Source organism: Cystoisospora suis (genome assembly GCF_002600585.1).
Source record: "Cystoisospora suis strain Wien I chromosome Unknown contig_2534, whole genome shotgun sequence".
Taxonomy (NCBI): Eukaryota; Apicomplexa; class Conoidasida; order Eucoccidiorida; family Sarcocystidae; genus Cystoisospora; species Cystoisospora suis.
In genome coordinates this window covers 1-420 of record NW_027155332.1, presented here as the reverse complement: position 1 = coordinate 420, position 420 = coordinate 1, and positions in this window count along the sequence as shown.

Sequence of the window (420 nt, the reverse complement as noted above, 5' to 3'; positions counted from 1 at the left end):
GAGCGGAGCTCCGACCGTCCCGGGGAGTAATCTTTCTTGGCTGGTAATGACTATTTTTACTGTGTGGATGGTGTGCTCGGGTCATATAGTCCAAGACACTACCCGTCGTGGCACTTCTCAGCACTGGCGGACCGGGGCGCAGTGCCGCCGCTGTCAAGTTGCGGAGCCGGCGGCACAAGTGGTGCCGTGACCCGGGACCCCGTTCCGACGGGGGGGATTTTTCCGGTGCAAGATACGCACGACGGTAGTCATTCTCTACTCTTTCTCAGGGCTACTTTCCAACACACCCGTGGTGATCCGGTTTGTTGTAGCAGTAGTCTGCTAGTGTTCCAGCCGCTGAATACCATATTAATTGGGTGCCGACGATGGCGGGGCGCGCGCTGGTTCAAGGTGCTATGCCAGGAATGAGGGAGGACATTT